We start from the raw sequence: 11,677 nt of genomic DNA on the forward strand, positions 1-11,677 counted from the left end.
TTTTCAAGAGAAATTCGGATGATTTCTCCAACTTGGATTATAATGAGTACCATAAGGATTGTTCCCTTGGTTTACAAAAGCTGCATTAACTTATTCATTAGGTTCATCTTGCACTTGTCCGTGAGGACAATGAGAAGTAGAATGAAGAACACTAGAACAAGTTATACATGTTTCATTTGATGCACGATGAGAATGGTTAGGGAAGGAAGATACTTGGTTCGCCGAGTTTTGGTTAATAAAAAATTGATCAAATCTTTGAGATAAAGACTTCATTTCGGCGGCTATTTTATTTGAATGGTCGACTTGATGTAAGCCAACACTCTTCCTATCTTGTGAATTTCTACCATTCTTGGATGATAATGTTCTATGCAAAGAATTTTCACTCATGCTCTCATAAAGACGCCACACGTCATCCTCATGCCTATCAATGTATGTGCCACCCATAGAAGCATCAACCATGCCTTTGTAATTGTTTGATAAGCTCTCAAAGAAATATTGAACTAATTGCCATTTGGGCTTGTCATGATGTGGACACTTCCTAAGCAATTCATTGAAGCGTTCCCATGCCTCATAAAACATTTCTCCATCTCCATGTGAAAATTCTCGAATTGAGGTTCTCATGGCATTGGTCTTAGAAACTAGATAGTACTTCTTTAAGAACTCTAGTTGCATTTCTGCCCAAGAAGTGATAGAAAAAGGCCTAAGATTGTTAAATTAATACTTTGCCTTGTCTTTTAAGGTGAATGGAAAAAGTTTGAGTTTTAAAACCTCTTCCAGCATGTCCATATATTTTACGGTGGAACATACTTCTAGAAACTCATCCAAATGCTTGTAAGGTTCTTTACTTGGAAGTCTATGATAATTAGGAAGCATTTGAATGGTTTGTGGCTTAATTTCATAGTGATGTGCTCCAAATGGTGACAATTGAATGCATGTGGGTGCATTGTATTCATTAGGCACATAGTGATCTCTTAAAGCAAGTGGAGGATTAGCAATTTGAGGTGCAACATGGGAACCTTGATTTTGATTTCCTTGAATGATGGGAGGTTGTGGAGCACACATTGGCCTTGGCATTCCAAATGGAACTTGGCCTTGTTGTTGTTATGGTTGGTGAATAAATGGCCTAGGCATTCCTAATGGTGCTTGAATGTTCTCATGATGCACATTTGGATGAAGGATTCCTTGTTGGTCTATGTGACCAAGGTCCTCTACATTCTCTTCATTATGGCCTTCCATTGATGTAATGGATCGGGTAAAACTAGAACTTCCTTTTCCCCTAGGATTTCTAACTATGGATTCAAGAAACAAATCAAGAGGGACAAGAGTTGGTTTTAGTGATCTACGACCATGCATGCACAATGTGAAAACACATAAACACAATGAATGAACAAACACTTCGGCTTCATAACAATTTCAATGAATCTTCCTCCACAAACACTTAACCCAAACTCCTATGCTTTAACAACAATGATGCAAAGAACAATTAAGAAAGCCTCCATGCGGGCTCACGATTTATCTAAGAAATTAAAAACAAGCCTCCACGCGGGCCGACGATTTAACTAAGGGATTGAGTAAAGAAAGTCTCACAAAGGTCCTTTAGCACTTCAACTCCAAATTTAAAGCTTAACTTAGCAATTTTTTTAAATTTTTAGCATTTTTCCTTGCTTGATTAGCTCCTTTGCTTGGTGGCTCATTTGTTTACCTCCTAGCTCAATGCTCCTTGTCAAAGATGAACAAACACAATAAGTAATCAAAAGAAAAATAAAAACTAAGTAAAGACACGATCAAAAAAGTATTAATTCCTAATGAATTCCACAACTACGACGTTGCCTAATCCCCGGCAACGGCGCCAAAAATTGGTTGGGGTCATTTCCCGTCGTCCTACATCATCAAGCTTAAGAGTGTGTATTAAGGCGAGGGCCAAGTTTTACATTTATAGAAGCCACTACTACTTTCACTAAAAATATAGTTAGGGCGAGTAGGGATCGTCCCAAAAGATTGGAGTCGAATTTGGTTGTGAAATCGCTATTAGGGTTAGTAGGTCGAGTAATCAAACAAATGGTTGGTTGGTTGATTAAACTAGAGAACAAATTAAACTAAATAATTAAATGTAATAAAGAGTAAGTAAGAGAGAGAGAAATCTTGGGGTTTAGAAGTCACCACCAAGCAATGCTTTTCTACACCCTTAACTAGTGACTAATGAGGGAAATGTGTGTTGCAATATTGATGTGTGTGTGTGTTTGGTTGATTCAATTAGCAAGGGTGACCAATTAAGCATACATTGTCTAATCAACATGTGAAAAGCACAATATATCTAGTAATTAAGTATATATTGTCTAAATAGCATGTGAAAAGCACAACATATCTAGCAAGTCATTAATCCTTTCATTAAGCTCACAAGCTAAATACACCACAAGGTTAGAGACATATGCTACTTGCATTCAAAAGTATGGAACATCAAACAACAAGCATAGATTGTCCTCCCATCTAACAACTATGCTACCATTATACTACAATTAAGCTAATGACATGAAATTAAACTAATTAAGCTAAGGGAGAGGCACAATCCATCAAGAAATGAGCATGAACCATCTAGAAAATTACAAGAACATTCCTTTAAGCACTATGTTTTGACAATCTCTAGATCTATAACATTAATACACATAGATATGCAGCAATAACACAAGAAATAGAGACAAACAAATGAACATCTATTCTAGCATACATAGACATATGGATAGAATGAAATGATCAATTGGAAGCTTTAAACCACATAAATCATTGAATAAACAAGATCTATATATATAGAAGTGCCAAAACATGTATTACAACACTAATCCCTCAATAATACACAAAATCAAGATGTAGAAAGCATGCTTGGGGCTAACTCTAGCCCCAAGAGGATGTTTAGCCACTCATGGTAGTGCTTCTCCAACCCTCAAGGGCTAACTCCATGGAAGAGATTTGCTCCTTGGTTGATGAAGAGTTCCAATGGTGTCTCTAGCCCCCTCCTCTTCTAAACTTGCTCTCCTAGAGTTCTACAAAGTATGAGATGATATGATGTGTTTTTGTATGAAAAGTAATCCTTATCCTTATATAGGTAGGTCAAATGACACACAAAATGAGCTAGGGTCGTGCATAAAATATTCCCCAATGATTAGATAAAGGACAACTTTCAATGAGCTAGAAATTTAACTTTTTCGCACTGGAGGAAGTTCGATCGATCGAACCTTAGACTTGGATTGATCGAACATGGCTGAGATCTATCAAACTTAGGCTGGATCGATCCTCAATGGTGGCACTTTTTAGATAAAGACAAATCTGAGATATTTTGAAGATATTTTTGGGAAAAGGGCAAAAGTGGTTGGTAGGGTGGTACAACTAAATAAGATCAATCATTTGGATAAGGACAAAGCAGTTCGATCGATCGAAGAATGATGTTGGATCGATCGAACTTTTGAGATCTCTGAAAATGTCATCATGGCTCTGATCCATCTTGGAGTGTTGATATCGATCATGTTGGATCGATCGAACCTTGATCTGAGATCGATCGAAGATGTTGATTTCCACCTTTATCTTCCTTTTGCTTCCATTTGGCTCTTTTCTTTGATTCATCCTAGAATTGCTTCATTTCTGCTCTAATTTGGCTGAGTTAGCTTATTTTCGGGATAAGTGCCTGAAAATGGAAATAATACGAAATCAATCTAAAATGGTAAAGTAAGATAGATAAAGGTACTAGAATGCCTAAGCTTAAGGGGTTTAAATACGCACTTTTCAGCGGTCATCACTTGAGCTTTGCCCCCAAGGCTCGAGCACTGTAACAGCGGTCCGAGCACTGTTACGCGAATCAACCCAGAACTTTACTGTGTATTCATTCTTTATTTGTTTTAGGAATCCTAGGCATGTTTCTACGTTCCATCAATATACAGATATGAAAATACATTATATACCACATGAAACAAAATATAAAGTAATCCAATCAAATCATAAATTTATCAATTTATACACAAGAACAACCATGAACAAAATAATTTATAAAACCTAGTTTTAGATTAATTAAAACATGGATTTTAATTTTAATTATCCTTTAAACATCCCTAAAGCTATACTAGAGATATACAGATTACAGATCTAAGAGAGAAGGGTAGAACAAAAAACTTGCCTTTAGGATTTGCTAAAACCCTAGCCTCCTTCTTCTTCCTCCTCTTCCTCCTTCCTCCTTCTTTCTCTCTAAAATAATACGTGATATAATTTCTAGCCCCCTTTTCCAACCATATAGAGATATATTTATAGGCTACATATTAACCTTATTCTTTTTCCCAATCCACATCCAATTAATAAAGAAAAATAAAATTAAAAAAAAGAAACTAAAAAAGTAACTAAAAATATAATTTACATATAATATATATATATTATTATTATTTTTTTTTTATCTAACTAAAATAAATACATTAGATTATCTCCAAATGACTTTCCTTAAATATATATATATATATATATATATACATATCCACTATCTATGAGTAATTATCCATACCCATTAAACCCCTTATCCAAGTAGTCCATGGAACCCATTTGGTTGGCCCATGACTACTATCCATAACCATTAAAATAAACTAAAACAAAATAAAACAACCATTTAACACATTAAATTCTTAACTATTAATTACAAGAAAACCTAACACATAATTTAACTAAACAAGTAATTCAAATAAACACATAATCAACTACACAAGTATTTTAATTAAACACATAATTAATTCAACTAACCAAGAAATCAAATAAAAATTAAGAACATAATTAAAACAATTAATAAAATACCGAGACTATCCTTTTAAAATTAAGGGTATTACATTCTTCTCCCCTAACAAAAGAAATTCCATCTTCGGAATTCGCCTTTACCTTCCTCCATTATGTCTGGAAAGGTTGAGCGAATGATGTCCTCCCATTCCCAAGTAGATTCAGCCTCATTGTGATGACTCTACTGGACACGGACCAAAGGAATGACCTTATTACGAAGAATCTGATCCCGACGGTCAACAATACGATGCGGTGGTTCCACATAGGTTGCATCGGGCTGTAACTCAATCTCACCAACATCAATATGCTGATAACGATCTTCATCGCGAAGAAATTTCCTCAACATGAAAACATGGAACACATTGTGGACACGATCCAAATGGTCCGGAAGTGCTAAGCGATAAGCTACTGCTCTAATTTGATCCGTAATCATAAAAGGACTGACAAAACGTAGTGACAACATCCCTTTCTTCCCAAAGCACATTACTCATTTCATAGGAGACATTTTGAGTAAAACCTGATCTCCTACCTGAAACTCCAAAGCACGAGTACGATGATCTGCATAACTTTTCTGCCTACTCTGGGTAGTGCGCATACGATCCTTAATAAGAGTAATCTTTTCAGAGGTATCCTTAATGAACTCAGGACCCAAAAATCTGCTCTCACCAACCTCCATCCAACAAACAGGAAATCTACAAGGTCAGCCATATAAAGCCTCAAACGGTGCCATACCAATAGTCTTCTGAAAGCTATTGTTATATGCAAACTCCACAAGTGGCAAATAATCCTTCCAATGACCTTTAAAGTCAAAGACACAAGAACGAAGCATATCCTCCATGATCTGATTAACCCTTTCGGTTTGTCCATCAGTCTGAGGATGGTAAACAGTGCTAAGATGCAATTCGGTACCTAAAGCCTGCTGAAAACTCTTCCAGAATCCCGATACAAAGCTTGAATCCCTATCCGATATAATAGACAACGGTATTCCATGCAACTTCACAATCTCTGTAATGTAAAGTCTCGCCAACTGTTCTGAAGTGTAATCAGTGCTAATAGGCAAGAAATGAGCTAATTTGGTCAACCTATCAACGATGACCCAAATGGAATTGTGATCCTTGAATGAATTAGGCAATCCCTCAACAAAATCCATAGAAATGTTCTCCCATTTCCACTCTGGTATAAGTAGTGGTTGTAAAGAACCTGGCGACCGTTGATGATCAATTTTGACCATCTGACACGTACTACACTGAGAGACAAAAATAGCAATGTCTTTCTTCATACCTGCCCACCAAACTGCTGCTTCATATCCTGATACATTTTGTCTCCTCCTGGATGAACAGAAAACTCAGAACGGTGAGTCTCAGTCATCACATCCTTCTGCAACTCATCAGCATAAGGTACTACTAACCGCCCCTTGCACCTCAAGCCTCTATCAGTCCTAACGTGATAGAATGGAACATTCCCAAAAGCTATTTATGCCATCTTATCAATGTACTGCTGATCTGTGAGTTGTGCCTTCAATACCTTATGAATGATCGAATGTGTTACTACCATGCATGCCATAAAAGTATTGGATAACTCATCAATGGTCTTCAAAACATTCCATTAGTAGCGAATAATGCAGAAAGATTCCCAGAAGGTCGGCGACTGAGTGCATTTGCCACCACATTTGCTTTCCTTGGATGGAACTGTATAAAGAAATAATAGTCTTTCACAAATTCTAACCATCGGCACTGTCTTATATTCAGCTCCCGCTGAGTGAACAAATACTGCAGACTCTTATGATCATTAAATAATCGAAAAGATTCTCCCAACATATAATGCCTCTAAATACGTAAGGTAAAGACCACAGCTGCCAACTCCAAATCATATATTGGATAATTAAGCTCATGAGGCTTAAGCTTACGAGATCCATATGAAATTAGTCGCTCATCCTGCATCAAAACACACCTAAGACCTTGCAAAGAAGCATCTGTGTAGACAAGATACTCTATCCCACTCTGTGGAGTAGACAGAACCGGTGCAGAAGTTAACTTATTCTTTAGCTTATCAAAAGCTTTCTGACAGTGTTCATCCCATATGAACCGCACACCCTTCTTAGTTAAATGAGCGAGTGGTCCTGCTATCTTCGAGAACCCCTGAATGAATTGACGATAGTATCTTGCCAGTCCCAGAGAATTCCGAATCTTTATAGGTGAGGTAGGCTGTCCCCACTCTACTACTGCTGAAACCTTGGCTGGATCCACCACTATCCCCTTCTCTAACACTACATGACCCAGAAACCTTACTTCTCAAATTTGGCATATAACTAGTATTCACGAAGCGTCTACAACACTATACGAAGATGTCTAGCATGATCGTCCTCTGTTTTAGAATAGACCAGAATATCATCAATGAACACGATGACAAACTAATCCAAGTAAGCCCTGAAGACTCTGTTCATTAGATCCATGAATACTGCCAGTGCGTTAATGTAATACCTCTATTTTCCAAAAGGATAAAAGTGGAATTTAACGTTTATTTTTGTGCATTTTTAATTGATGTTTGTGTCTATTTGCTTATGTATTTAATTATTTTATTTCTATTTGATTTAATTGTTAATTGTGTATTTGAATTTGCCTTACGTGATTAGTTATTCTATTTAATTGGAATTAATTATTTAATGGCATTATTTGCTTTATTTGTATTACTAGATTTAATTAAATTAGTTGAATTATTTCTATTATTTATATGTCCTTGATTTATTAATATAGAGGTTTAATTATTTAATTACGTTAATAAAGTCTTTAGGGATTTCATAACTGAAACTATTAGAAGTTCTGTAGGTGGAAGCAACAAAGTTTCTAACGGGGGTTTTATCCTATGGGCCTACTAGGGTTTAATTTAGATTAGGGTTTCTGTTGCGGATTACCATTGGAATTAGGTTTATCTGTGCCTATATATATATGGTTATAGTCTGAAGGAAGGGTTGGAAAACCCTATTCACGTATCAAAACACAGAGAGATACAGAGTGAGGGTTTGAGAGAAACAGAGCAAGTCTGTGAGGTTTCCGACTGAGGCTTCAAAGTCAGACCTAGGAAAAGGGAAGAGCAGAAGTAGAAGGAGGCTAGACAGTAACTCGGTGTTGCCGGAACAGTGGACACAACGCCGGGATTTCAACTAAATCATAAGCAAGTTCTTTTCTTCCTGCTTCCCTTTGGCTTGTGTTTAGTGCACCTAGGTATGCTCTAGGGTTTTAATGGATTAATAACTGAATCATGCATGTTTTTATATGTCAAATTAATCATATTTTTGCCTTGAATTAGTTCTGTGATGATTTTTGAAACTTTGGTTACAGTACATGTTTTTATAAGCATACTATAATCGGTAGGTGTTAAAGGATTTTAGTAATGCTATCTGGTATGAATAATGAATTTGGATGATACTGGACATACTTGGGACATCTAGGTTCAGGTTTGAAATAAACAGAGAGGGTTGGAAGCAGCCGGAGTCGGGGATGAAGGTCGTAGAATTCGTAGAGTCGCGGACGGCTCTCAGAGAGGGAGAGAGCCGGCTCCAGAAGGAGGGAGCCGGCTCCCCCCAATTGTAGAGCCGACTCTAGGAGAGGTAGAGCCAGCTCTACCCTCTTGGAGACGGCTCTAAGAATTCTTAGAGCCTTTTCTTTTATTTTTTGGAGCCTTCTCCTTCGTTTAGAGCCTTCTCTTTTATTTTTAGAGCCTTCTCCTTTGTTTTAGAGTCTTCTCCTTTTTTTAGAGCCTTCTCCTTCTATTTTAGAGCCTGCTCTTTTTTTTTAGAGTATTCTCCTTTTGTTTTTGGAGCCTTCTCCTTTTTGGTTTTGGAGCAGTCTCTCACGAGGATTGATTTTCTGAAGTTTTAGGTGATGTTTGGATGTTTTTAATTTGGTCTGGACTGTGTGGTGAGCATACTGGGTTCTTTATACTAATTTCAAGTGTGGTTAAAGCCTCTTGTTGCATAATTTATGTCTCTACACTAAAGGATGGATAGTATAAAACTATACAATTTAACATACTGTTAACGGACGGGTGGAACTGAACTATTCTGGAAAAAATTCTAGGACTACACAGAATGATTAAGAAGTTAATTTTAGGTGTTAATAGGACTTGAATTGATCAAGGTTTACCCCTAAATTAACGAAACAAACCGTATAAAATTTATGCAATTTTTTTATATGGCTAATGGATGGAAGAAAACTTAAATTGCCTAAGTTTAATTTTGGCAATCCAGTGGGATCTAGTATGGTTATAAATCTTATTTTTGGTTGCATGCTAGGGTCAGTTAGTTATCAAGTTTGCTTTAGGCATACCTTGGATGTTAACTGCTGAAATGCTAATTCTGTTTTGCAATACATGGATTTAAGCTGGGATTGTAACTGCAGTAATATTAAGTACTATTATGCAAATACTTGGGTTATTGAATTAGACCTAAATTGTTAAACTGATACTTGGGTCTTGTCAATCTAATTGGGTGATTGTAATACCCTTAATTTTTAAAGGATATTTCTGGTATTTGAATTTTATGTTTAATTGTTATTTGTTTAATTGGTATTTAATTTTATATTTAATTGTTATTTGTTTAATTGGTATTTAATTTTATATTTAATTGTTACTTATTTATTTACTTAGGGTTAGTTTTAATTGATTTAGTTGTAATTGATTTAATTCTTATAAAGGCAAATTAACTGTTTTATAATTTAGGGTTTAGTTTCTTTAGCCGACATAGGTTTTAATTAAGTTCTATGGGCCGATTAGGATTTAGTTAGGGCTTTAATTGATTTAGGGTTTTGGTATAACTCTATAAATATATGGGTATACGTCTGCCGAGGGTTTCTGAAAACCCTATTCAACATATTCACGTATACAGTGATACAGAGAGTTGTGAGGGCAGAGAAACAGAGAGGGAGTTTACGTACGTTACAGAGTGGGCATAGGAAGACAGAGCAGGGGAAAACTATAGAGACGGTGGATATCAGTTTCAAAATCTGAAACTGCAGGCATGTTCTGTTCTATTCTTTTCCGTTAATTCGTGTTCTGTGCATGCTTAGGAAGACTCCAGGGATTAAACTAATGCTTAAAAAATCTATTATACATGTTTAAACTGATAATTAACTTCGTTGAATGGAATTGTTATACCAAAATTCTTTAGGTTTCTGTTAGTTGGTTTCTCCTGTAAACATGTTTATTTTCTTGTTTAATTGAGATCAACAATTCATATGGTTGCCTAGTAATTAATCTAGGACTGAGTTTGAACCCTAGAATAGGTGCTTAGAACAGTATTTAATTGCATCAAATTAATCTGAATTAAATCTGTCGCAGCTTGCTTAAAATTGGTTAACAGAGGTGTTGTAATTGTTGCTTTTAAACTTATGTTTCTACACATGTTAGGATTGGATCTCAGTGGTTTAAACTTATTTAGAACTAAGATTGAACCTAGATTAAGAATTAGAACATATCACAGAGGCTCTGTAATTACCGGAGTTGGAGAAGATGAAGCTGGAACGGGCAACGGCTGCAAAGGAGAAGGAGTAGGCTCTAAAATTACCTTAGAGCCGGCTCAAAGATGATGGAGCCGGCTCTATTAGGGACTTGGAGCCGGCTCAATGTTGAAGGAGCTGGCTCTAAGTCAAAAGTAGAGCAGGCTCAATGTTTTTGTTGAGCCTGCTCTTTCTTGCATCGCACAGTAATGAGCTTTAGGGGTTGTTTGGGCTGTGCAGTGTTTTCTAAAGCTGTTTGAATGCTATGGTAAGGTGTAATTAAATGTTAGGGACTTAATTAAATATTGAAAACATTCTATATAATAATGGTTTAAGGAAAGGAGCAATGAACAACTCAAATAATGGCTATACGTTGCACTATTTTTGCTAGGTTTATATGACTGGAACTTGACAAAGTTTTTTATATATAATTCAATTATATATAATCCTATATTTTTATAGTGTTATAAGTATGGTGAATTAATTATATTTAACTATACTTAGTTTGGATTTAATGGATATTTAATTTGTTTAATTTGTATCAATTTATCGGTTGTTTTGGAGGATTTAAACGCTATAATTTATTATAGCAGTTTAAGTGATTGGAGCATGATATTTAGGTTTTGTAATGAATACCTAATATTGATATATGTATGAATTTATACAAATGCATATTCTGGAGTAGGGTTGTTGATTATATAGTGTTGTTTTAATAACTATGCTATATGGAGGATTTGTATGTACCGGTATGAGACGGTGATATACGAGGTATGGATTATTTAAATACTAAATCCTACCTAATTTGGATTAAGGTATGGATTAACCCTATGAGTTAAGTCCATCACCTACTTGTGTCATGTCAACAAAATAGTTGAATGACTTAATATGGTTTCATGACGGATGGATATACATATACCAGATCGCCACACAGATGGATGGTATTTTGTACTAGGAGGAGTATGGACTTTATATATTTATTATATGTGCCATGGTATGAGCTTGAGTCTCAGGACCATAGTTAGGGTACGTATATCGCCTAGGATGGATAGCTGGACAGAGGTGTTGTTCCCTGGTAGGTCTAGATACACATGATCACAGTATGTGCGATTTGCAAGGTATCTCTATTCAGGCTGAGACAAACCTTTTTGGACTAGTGAGCGTCCTATAGTGTGTATTTATACATATATAGACTACTCTAGATATTGTTGAGTCTTTCTAGTATGTATCTATGTATCGGATTCCTGTTTAGATTGTAGTAGATCAGGACTTGCATGTGGACCTGACCCACCCTTTTATTTTTCAGGTGCACGTCAGTTTCAGGGTTAGAGTTTGATCGTGCAGAGCAGATACAGACTTCTATTCTACTGACGACGTAGGACTTCTTT

At 36.0% G+C, this 11,677-nt stretch overlaps 1 non-coding gene across 1 annotated transcript; it reads left to right on the plus strand.

Moving 5' to 3' along the window:
- The first annotated feature begins 517 nt into the window (after nt 1-517).
- Nucleotides 518-623, plus strand: LOC132280592 (small nucleolar RNA R71). Its single transcript, XR_009471612.1, has one exon. It is a non-coding gene; the product is annotated as a small nucleolar RNA R71 (small nucleolar RNA).
- Nucleotides 624-11,677: the final 11,054 nt, after the last annotated feature.

The sequence above is a fragment of the Cornus florida genome, unplaced genomic scaffold (assembly GCF_030987335.1).
Source record: "Cornus florida cultivar Cherokee Brave unplaced genomic scaffold, ASM3098733v1 CherokeeBrave_3.0.0_Hap2_Chr10, whole genome shotgun sequence".
In the NCBI taxonomy this organism is placed as follows: Eukaryota; Viridiplantae; Streptophyta; class Magnoliopsida; order Cornales; family Cornaceae; genus Cornus; species Cornus florida.